This window comes from Fringilla coelebs (assembly GCF_963513975.1).
Source record: "Fringilla coelebs genome assembly, chromosome: 25".
Lineage (NCBI taxonomy): Eukaryota > Metazoa > Chordata > Aves > Passeriformes > Fringillidae > Fringilla > Fringilla coelebs.
This window is the reverse complement of record NC_140051.1, coordinates 1,458,484-1,468,656: the sequence shown is the minus strand read 5'-3', so window position 1 is coordinate 1,468,656 and position 10,173 is coordinate 1,458,484.

The following is a 10,173-nucleotide window of genomic DNA, read 5'->3' as shown; positions in this document are numbered from 1 at the left end:
GGGCCACTGCTGGAACATTCCAGATGGAAGAAGGATGCCCTGATCCACTGGGCACAGGAATTGCCAGCGTTGATTCATTCAGCTCAGGCCCAGGCAGGTCAAAATCAATCACGTCAAAAATACATCACCTGCATTCAGTGAGTGTTTTAAAAGGGAATGAGAGGTGCAGGCTGCAGGAATAAATCATGGCAGAACGGGGGCTTGCTTGGAAACAAACCCATCATTTGCTCTGAAAGCATAAATATGTTGTTTGCTCCCAACGTTTCCGCAATATTTAACAGACAGCTTGGCAAGGAGACAAGGCTTGGCTTGGAAAAGCTGTGCCTGGAGCTCCAAAAAATGGGATTGAGGAGCAGAGCCCCCCCTTTTCCAGACCTACAGCTCCCTCTGAGTGGTTTGAACAGCCTTGAAATTGGGGAAAAGAGGATTTCCCCTCGAGCACTGAGGGGAAATGCTGTTTCTATAAAGATCTCAGCCTGACCCCAAAGCTCCTGGCCCAGGGGTGCATCCCCAGCGTGTCTCCCTCCAGGATCAGCTCCCAGGGCAGGGGGCTCAGCTCTCCCCCTGTGTCTCCTGGGCAGGAATGGGGCTGGGAGCACATTCCCCAGCTGACAAAGGCAGTGGGTGCAGAGCCCTCCAGCAGCACGGGGCTGTGAGTTATTGTAGCTTGGGCAGAGTAAATCATCCCAGCTCTGCTGACAGCGCTGCAGCTCATCCAACCTGCCCCAGCTGGAAATCCACCCCTCTTCCTCTGCTAAACACAGCACTGAGGAAGGAATCTCCAGGGGAAAAGCAACAGACCAGGGCTGCAATGAGAAGGAGCAGGCTGAGACAGAAGTGTTAAAAGTGAAGGGTGAGAACTGAGGCAGGAATTGTAGGGATGCTCTCACTTCTTCCATCAGCTCTTGACACCCAGATTTGCTTTCATTCGGGGTGTTTGGAAGAGGAAGAGAAAGAACAAACATTGGAAGAGCAAACACTTCTCCCAGGAGTTAAACTTGCAGAGCAGAGCTCCCTGGGGAGCTGTGCCCGGCTCAGCTGAGCCTCCCTGCCAGCTGGAGATTTCCCATGGACTCAGGCTGGGGCTCTGGGAAGGAGCATTTCCCACCTCAGCATCCCAGGGAGAGCTGGGAGGGAGCCCCAGCCAGAGGAGCCCCAACATTCCCAATTTCAGAGACTGCTCTGCCACTCCAGCCCTGCCAGCACCTTCTCCCTGCAGTGCAGCTGAGGGAAAACCTGGGAATAAGCAGCACCTGCAATGGCATCAGACAGGTTCTGTTTATTCCTCACGCCCCACTCACCTCCATTCTCACTCTTTCATTCTAAGGGATGTTGCTTTTGCCTGGCTGCTGCCAAGTTTCTGTTTTTGAGCAGCTCTCCCAATTCATCAATGAAAAATGAGTCAGGGAGCTGAGTCAGCCCAGACCTCAGGCAGCTGATGGCAGGATCAGCCAGGAGCAGTTCCTGCAAGGAGCAGCTCCAGGCACCCCGAGTTTCCCGTGGGAGCAGCCTGGATCCAGAGATCCCCCCGGAGATGTAGGGCATGGCTTTGGGGTGCAGGGAGCAGATCCCATCCCGAGGGAGCACAGCCCTCACACCCGAGCACGAGCCCTTGCAAAGCCTCGTAGGATTTGTGGGAAGTTTCCCCGTTCCTGGTTGGCAGCCAGGAGCTGGGTCCTGGCTTTGTTTTGCAGAAATTGCTGGTGAATCACGTGGAGCTGCTGGCGCTGGCAGGATGAGCTGGCACCGCTCCCCCGGGGGATAAAGAGGGGTTTTGTTGTGTGTGAGTGGCTCCTGGTCTCGCTGAGCTCTCCAGCCAGCCCAGCGGGAGCAAATGGCCAAGCAATTCCAATTCCAGCTGCATTCCTTCCAAAGCTGGGAAAAGGGGAGAGCAGGTGGCTGTGACAGATGCTCAGGGGTTAAAAACCCTCCAGAGCAGAGCAGGTGGAGGGGACCACCACGATCCTCACTTGGGAGATCCTTCAGGATGTTCAGGTGACCTGAATTCTGCCTTGACTCTGTGTCTGGGAATTACTGGGAGCATTTCTCTGCCACTTTTGGAAGGAAATCAGAAGCACCGAGCTGAAACTGCAGCCCTGGTTATCCCAGGATACAAACCACGAGCTGTGAGCCACCAGCCTCCAACTCTGTCCAGAAGCTCTGAATTCCTCCCCTCCATCCCAGGGCTGTCAGTGGTGATGAAGTGACCAATCTGAGGCAGGAAGCCAGCAGGGCATGGATGGCATTCCCAGATGGAGCAGGAGCTGAGTGATGAACAGGGAGATGCTCTGGCTGGGGCTGCTCGAGCTGCAGAGTTCAGCCCAGATATTAAAAAGGAACGTGTTGGGTGCTTTAGGCCAGGAAAGAGAGATCAAGGAGATGCTCTGAAGGCGGTGCCTCATTTATCAAAGGGACAAAAGCACAGGTTACCCTGTCAGGGAGCTCTCCCCTGGGCCCAGGGAATTGAGCTGCATTAATGCTCTGGACATGGAGCAGGGGAGCACCAACTCTGCAGGCTTGGTGCAAAAGAGGAGTCCCAGGAGCCGTGGGGAGCTGAGCCACCCCCACCCCTCTCCTGGCTGCAGGGCTCCCTCTCCATCTGTGGAGCAGGAGGGGTTTGGATTGCATGTCCTGGTGCTCATCCAGCAAGGCAGGCGTGTGGATTCTCACAGGAAGCACAAGGAGGAGGAAACAGGGATGTTGTTGAGGAGAGCTCGGAGCTGTGGGTTCTGGCAGGTGGGAGGGGTGGCAGAAGGAGGGAGTTCAGGTTTTCACAGCTTGTGGATCTACTGAGGGGTTCCTTCCATACCCAAAGAGCCCAGACAGCAGCTGGGGAAGGCAACAAACTGAATAAAACAGGAATCCTGCACCTTCCCTCTGTTCATTGAGCTCTCACCCTCTCAATTACGGAGCAGAATTAACCTGGGCAGAGCTGGGAACGTTCTCATGGCAGATCAGCCCCACCTGGGCTCTCAGCAAGGACAGACAGCCGAATCCTCCTCACCCACCTGGGCCAGGACCTTCACATCCCCTGGGGGCAAACTCGGGGGACCCTTCCTGCTGTTCCACAGGAGAGGTTCCAGGCACAACCCTCGGCCCAGATGAAAGCTGAGATTTCTTCCTAACCAAGATACCAGGGGTTCAATCAGGCTGGGCTGGGTTTGGGCACCTTTCCTTGTCCCCAGGGATGCCTTTTCCATGGATCTGGGGCAGGGGATGCCAGACTGCAGGAGCCTGACCTGGGGCACTGCTCCCCTCCCCAGCTGCCTGCCAGGGAAGGATATTTGCTTTAATGCTGCCCTTCGAGTTTTTAAGGAATCTTTAAGGCAGCTTTGCAATTTTAAAAGGTTCTCAGTGATGCAAACTCCTTCCCCTCGTGCCTGAACCCTCTGCCTGGAGTTCAGAGCTATCTTAGCCTGACCTGCTTTGAAATGGAAGAGGTTTCAAATCCCAAAATACCCAGGGGAAAGCCCCAGCAGTGCCCTCATGATGCCCAGCCCCGGGTGGGTCCCGTCCCCAGGCTCAGGCTCCTCTCCCCAGAGCCCTGCTGTGGGATGGGCTGGCCGGGCTGCTCGGATGCTGCTGCTCGGCTGATGCAAAGCAGCCCTGCCACACATCGCAGTCCTCCCCAGGGAGCAGTCTGTGCAGCCAGGGGAGGCGTTAAGGGCAGTGAGAGGCACCTGGAGCCACCTGGAGCCGCGGGGAGGCGGAGGCAGCGATGCCCCCGGAGGTTACAGCCCTTCCTCTCTCGCTGCTGAAAGCAAAAATCCCAAACCAAACGTGGAAAATGTTTGTGTCCTGCCCTTTGCCTCCTTGCAGACAAGTTCTGTGAAAGGTGAGGTGGCAGAGAGAGTTCCTGGGGCAGGAGAGGGGTGAACACCACCAGCAGCATCAACGGGGAGCAGCAATAACGCAGAATTTTTGCGGTACTTAAGCCTGCCCCTTTTCCAGAGCCTTCCATCCTTTGCTCACAGCTGAAGTGCCCTCAGCTCAGGGCTTGGTCCAGGCTGTGTCTCCTTCCAAGATCCCTCCTGGAACAGAGTTTGTGTTTCCAGCAGGGAGATGAAAAGCCAGGGGGACTTTTCATCTCTGCTCTGCCCCTCGGGAGCATCATTAACCGGGGCTCCAGCCCTAAATAATCCCCTAATCTGTCAGATGGACATGAAAGCAGGAGCCTGAGGCTGCCCAGGAGCAGATCAATGCCTGGGCTGGGGGAGAGCCCGGTGAGAGGCAGGGAAAGCCAGGCCCAGGGGGTTAGGCTGGGACTGACAGCCCTGCCAGGTCCTGCCTGCCCAGACTGCCGGCGGGCAGCTCCTGCCCTGCTCTGGGGCTTTCCTCGGGCACAGGGCAGGGTTTTCCCTCTCCCAGCAGCAGAGTCACAGGTTCAGGGCAGGAAAGGCTTCCCAAAGCTTTCTGGCTCCTTTCTGCCATCCCTGCCGCGGTGTTTGAGGTGATTAGCGCCTGTTCGGTGATTAACAAGTTTGCTGAAGTTACCTGGGAGCCAGGAAACTCTCCTGGGGATGGAGGTGACACCAGGTGGAATTTCATCTCCTCACGCCCACACCCATTAAAAACAAGTTTATAAATCCCTCTCCCTCCATCCAGAGACTTTCAGGAGCCTCCAGGAAGCCCAAAGGATCAATTAATTCCTTCATTATTCCTCGAGGAACAGACCAGCTTTGAGTTCGTCCCTCGGAAAGAAGTGGTTCAAAGTCCCCCAGCCTTGGAAGGTGTTGCATGGAAACCACTTTGCTGTTTCAGGGTATCCTGACAGGGTTTTTAGGCCCTTTTAAGCTCCTGTTCAAGGTGTCTCGTTTGACACTGTTCGAGGGAGGTTTCCATGGCGTGAGGCATAAACTTTAAAGAATTTAGAGATTTTAGAGGAGCTGAGGTTTTAGTTAGAGATAGACTTTATTAGAATTAATCAAAATAAATGAGTAGGCCCTGATGAAGTTAAGAGTTGGTGGTTAACGAATCATTGATTGCTTGTTGACGTGGTGTTTGGTTAGCTGGGTTTAAAATGAAGAATATAGGAACTGATAAATGGCTTTTGGGAATGTAAGAGAATTGTTTTTGGGAACATCAGACAATTGTGGCCTCCTCTATCCTGAAACCAACTGAAGATGGCAATGGGAGTTCTACCAAGGGTTCGTTTGTCACACTGGAAAGGCAGAAAGGTCAGAATGAGGAAAACTTCATTGACTTCCTCACTTTGGGACCCCTCCCCATGAAAGGGACCATGGACCTATTTCAAGGGACAAAAGCATGGGTCAAGGGACCCATGCTTAATGGCTTTGGAACTAATTACCATGGGGAGCAGGGAATGGGATGTACCAAAGTGATGAATGTGCATTTGTACTTTGGGTGTTCAATGCCTGTACAGATAAAAGGGCTCTGGGATCACCTGGGAATTGTGGGGTGTATTTGGGAGCTATCCCACAATGAACAAACACTAACTTCTAACTTTAAACTTTCTAGCTCTAAAATATCTGAGAGTTTTTGGATATCGGTACTGGATCAAGATCCATATTGGGAGTGGGATGTACCAAAGTAATGAATTTGTATTTTGGGTGTTCAATGCCTGTACAGATAAAAGGGCTCTGGGATCACCTGGGAATTGGGTGTGTATTTGGGAGCTATCCCACAATGAACAAACACTTTCTAACTCTGAACTGTCAGAGAGTCTTTGTCCGTCACAGTTGGATATCGGTGCTAGATCAATATCCATAATTCCAATCAATCAGGTGTGTTATGGTCCTGGGGTTTGTCTGGCTGTGGGATCCGCTCCTGGACCATCAGCCTGGCTCTGCTCTGGGACCTGCAGGGGGTTTGGAGCATTCCTGCTGCCGGGATCACCTCCCTGCCACAGGGATCACCTCCCTGCCCTCCCCTCTCCCCTTTTCCCCCAGATCCCTCTCACAGAGGCTCGCAATCCTGCCTTCCTTTGAGCCTGAACCGACTGCAGGCTTGGCCCTTCTCACCCTCTCTGCTCCTCTCCTCTTCCCTTCACGTTTTTGGTGATGCCTGGGACAGTGAGAGCCCTGGATCCCCGTTCCCTGCCTCCCTCCTGCTCCATCCAGAGCCGCAATCAGCGCTGTCACCGAGCTGGAGTTATTAAACATCTCACCTCCCTGAAAGCCCTGACAGGAGCCTCATTCCAAAGGCCTTTCCAACACTCCTCAGCCCAGATAAGGCTTGAAGGGTGAAGAGGCAACAAAAAGCAGCTAATCCACTTAGCTGCCAGGGGAAACTTCAGCAGCCAAAAGAGCGAGCGGGTTTTTGGGATGACTCCTGGCCAGGCACATCCTGGGGATTTCCAGCAGCTGCACCATCCTCCCTGCCCGTGTTTTCTGCTAATGGATACTAACCATCCTTCACTTCGGTTTTAATTGCCTGCCCATCAAGCTTTGGTAATCTTCCCCATTTTCCTGAATCTTTCATCGTGTCACTTTTTTTCCCCCTGTGTTTCTGCCGTGTTGACGAGGCATTTAAACATTTCGCCAAGCAGAAAAAGAAACAAGGGAAGAAAAGAAAGAAAGAAGGAGCGAGAGAAAAAGAAATCATCCCCTTTGCATCTGGAACGCTCGTTTTCCAGGTCAGAAAATAAGTGGCTGTGGTGGCATCTAATTCAATCGGTTCTAATTCAAGCAAATAGGTTAATTAGTGAATATTGAGATCCCCATCCCTCCAAAGCTGGGGGTTTTCACAGCCAGGCTGTTCCTGATCCAAACAGTCCCTGCAGCTCAGACAGGTTTCCTTCCAGAGGGAAGCTCGCAGCGTTTCAGGAGGAATTTCACCTAGGGTTTGGTTTGAGTTTTGCTGAGTGAGAAAGGCTTGGAGCAGAATGGTTGCTGTGGCACCGAGCCCTGCAGATGTTTGTTGTTTTTACCCAGGAACCAGCCTGGGAAGAGCTGCTCTCCCTGCGGATTTGCCTTTCCAGCAGGCACATGCTGAAACGTGGCCAGCCCAATTTCCTTTCAACTCACTATCCAGTGAGTCAGTGCAGGAAAATCCCCCTGAGCTGAGCATACCTGGCTGCTCCCACACCGTGCTGGCCCCAGCTCTCCATCCTGCTGTGAAAAATGGGCATTTTATGATTGGCTTTTTGCAAATATTAAAACGAATATTATATGTGTTGGGTTAGAAAGTGACGCTGTGTTAATTCTCTTAAGTAGTGTGTTAAATGTAGTTTTAGGTTATAAAAAAAATGTTAAAATAGAAACTGTGCTGTGTAAGATACTTTTTATAAAGAAAGGACTTGCAGTGACGTAGCAGCCACAGGACACCTGAATCTTTCAGAGAAAAAGAATTTATTGCCCTCTTATCAGAAGAAACGAACTTCTTCCTGCCTCAAAGGCGCTGTCAGGACTCAGAGGAAGAAGCTGACACTGCCCAGCCAGAATCCTGTGTGTGAATGGAATTGATGCATCATGTGTGAGGTGTGTGAATATGCAACAGGCTGCTGCTTTAAGGGTTCATCCTCTGTTAACCTGGGGCCTTTTTTGGGCTTATTTTGCCCAAAACTCTTTTTCTCCCCTCTTAAAACTCCTCCAGTCTCAGTTGCTGAGCCTCTTCCAGTGCTTTGACAGGTTGGTTGTTGGCAGAAGCTGATGTGAAGCTCTGGGTGTCCCATCTGCCTGACGGAGCCTTCCAGGGCATCCTCACCTCGCTTCCTCCCACAAAAACAACATCATTGCTTGAACATTCTTTGAAGTAATGAGTGGGAGTTTTGTTTGAGGGGAAGGTGGCACGGTGGTCTCAAACCAAGGCCCTCTGGGGCCAGCCCAGCCGTGTCCTCTGCCCAAGGAAAAGGATGAGAATTCTCCTTTTGGAGGGAGGAGAGGGGACAGATGCTGCACGAGGAGTCTGCTCAGAGTGGCTGGAAGTCAGACTCTGTTTTCAAACAGGACACTAAATACCTCCAGTGTGGGATTCTCTCAGCTCCCTTGCCAAATTTGCCATATTTGGGACTCGCTGTGAGGAGTTCCTTGTTTGCATATTGTGTGAAAGCAGCACTTCCATCCTCAGCTCAGGCTTTGGAATTCCTTCACTTTGTGCCCTTCAAGAGGAAAGGAGCAGAGATTCCTGGGGCTCTCTCACTGCTGGCCAAGAGCCCTGCACTTGGAGCCACACAGAAATTGAGGGTTGCTTTGGAGACAGACACTGAGCAGCAGCAACCACAGAATTAAAGTCACAAATCCTCCCTGCAGCTGCCAAAACCTCCTTGCAGGGGAAGGATGGAGCAAGGCAGAAATCCCCGGGGAAGGGGCGAGCTCTCCTTCCTCCCACCCCCCTGCCCTGGAGATGGAGTCAGGGATCCCTGAGCTGTGCCCCAGGAGATCCTGGGCAGTGCTCTGTGCGAGGAGGGAGCCTGGAGGGGCGGCAGGGGAGGGCACAGAGCTGTGGGGATGCTGCTGAGGGCTCTCCTTGCAGGCACCCGGGGCAGCTCCACTGCCCCTTCCCAGCCTGGCGGAGCTCAGTGAGGTGTGGGAGGCTTCCAAATCTCTCAGAGCTGCAGATTTAGAATCAGAACGTTTTAAGGGTTTGGTTTTTTTTCTTTCTTTCTTTCTTTTCAGGAGAATCCGAGGAGTGTTTGTGGCCAAAGCCCTCCTCTGAGGAGTCTGCTGTGAGCCTGGGGGAGCGCTGGAGTGAGGCTGGCAGGGCTCTGCTCTGAGAATCTGAATAATCTGAATAGTGTGGGCACTGACTGGGAGCACTGGGCAGCTTATTTCACAGCTGATCCAGCTGATGTTCTAGGACAAAAATCTCCAGCCAGCCCAGCTTGCATGGAATCTTAATTTCTAAATGGAAAATATGGGGAGGAAACCTAAATCCCACTCTTGACTTTGGGGTGATCACTTTGAGGTACAGATTAGCCAACTGCCAATCTGCCTGTGGATCCACAGCACGTCCTGTCTGAAGGAAAGCACAGGCCTTCCCTCCGTGCAAAGTGTGTTGGGAAGAAATCCTCTTCACCCTGTTTGAATTCATTGTTCACAGCCCCTTCCCAGCCTGGCAGAGTGGATGTGGGAGGGTTCCAAACCTCTCAGAGCTGCAGATTTAGAATGAGAATGTCTTAAGGGTTCTTTTCTTTTCTTTTCTTTTCTTTTCTTTTCTTTTCTTTTCTTTTCTTTTCTTTTCTTTTCTTTTCTTTTCTTTTCTTTTCTTTTCTTTTCTTTTCTTTTCTTTTCTTTTCTTTTCTTTTCTTTTCTCCTTCCTTCCTTCCTTCCTTCCTTCCTTCCTTCCTTCCTTCCTTCCTTCCTTCCTTCCTTCCTTCCTTCCTTCCTTCCTTCCTCCTTCCTTCCTTCCTTCCTTCCTTCCTTCCTTCCTTCCTTCCTTCCTTCCTTCCTTCCTTCCTTCCTTCCTTCCTTCCTTCCTTCCTTCCTTCCTTCCTCTTCCTTCTTTCCTTCTTTCTTTCTTTCTTTCTTTCTTTCTTTCTTTCTTTCTTTCTTTCTTTCTTTCTTTCTTTCTTTCTTTCTTTCTTCTTTCTTTCTTTCTTTCTTTCTTTCTTTCTCTCTTTCTCTTCTCTCTTTCCTCTCTTTCTCTCTTTCTCTCTTTCTCTCTTTCTCTCTTTCTCTCTTTCTCTCTCTCTTTCTTTCTCTCTTTCTTTCTCTCTTTCTTTCTTTCTCTCTTTCTCTCTCCTCTTTGAAAACCCGAGGGGGTGTTTGTGTCCTCTGAGCACTCTGCTGTGTCCTGGCAGAGCCTGGGGAGCACCGCAGCGATGCTGGCCGGGCTCTGCTCAGGGACAGCTCTGGGCTGGGAGGGAAGCACAGGAAAAAAAACCCAAAAAACGCCCCAGCACAGCCCAGACTGCCCTGGGACAGCAGCAGCAGCAGCGTTGTTGTCACACCTGGGAGTCCCCCAGGTAGCAGGGACGTGTCCCCAGCTGCCACTGCTCGTTGTCACCTTCCCCAGGGCAGGCGCTGCTGCTGCCTTGATTAAACCTGCTCGGGCAGCTCCTTAACGAGGAGTTTAAAGCAGCAGCAATTACAAGCTCTTAATCCATCCCAACGTGGGAGTGGAGCAGGGTTTGCTCTCAAAAATAGTGCTGCAAACTGGGCCACGGAGCAGGGAAGGGAGAATCCCGGGAGGAAAAGGGGGGATGAGGATGTGGAGGGAGCAGGGAGGGGAGCAAGGCTCAGCAGGAGCAGCTGCCTGGAATTTTCAGCTGCT